This window comes from Phaethon lepturus, unplaced genomic scaffold (genome assembly GCF_000687285.1).
Source record: "Phaethon lepturus isolate BGI_N335 unplaced genomic scaffold, ASM68728v1 scaffold38498, whole genome shotgun sequence".
Taxonomy (NCBI): Eukaryota; Metazoa; Chordata; class Aves; order Phaethontiformes; family Phaethontidae; genus Phaethon; species Phaethon lepturus.
In genome coordinates, this window is record NW_010557527.1 from 5,394 (window position 1) to 5,824 (window position 431).

The window sequence follows — 431 nt, forward strand, 5'->3', positions numbered from 1 at the left end:
GACGGCAGGCGGGCGGGTGCGGGCGTGGCCGGGAGCTGCCCTGGAACCTTCCCAGTGGGCAGCGCCCATCCTTGGGATGCGCTGCACCCGATGGGGATGCAAAATCACATGGGTACTGGACCCATCTTCACATGACCCCATCACAACTCTGTCCCCTACCCCGGGTTCGTCCCAACCCTCACCTTCTCCCTGCACGGTGGGAAGACACCATGTTTTATCAGAGGGCTAAGCAAAGCCAGGAGGCAGAGCCTGCCTGGAGCTGCCTTGCCCTCAGCAGGGCCCGGGCCGAGGAGCTGGGCTGCTCCCAGAGCTCCCACTGCAGCTGCAACACAACTCACTGGCAATTTTTTCCCCATCCGAGATAACGCTTGCGGGCAGAGGAGTATCTCCCCTGTGCAGCAGCGCCTGCGGACGGCGATTACTGGTGTCCA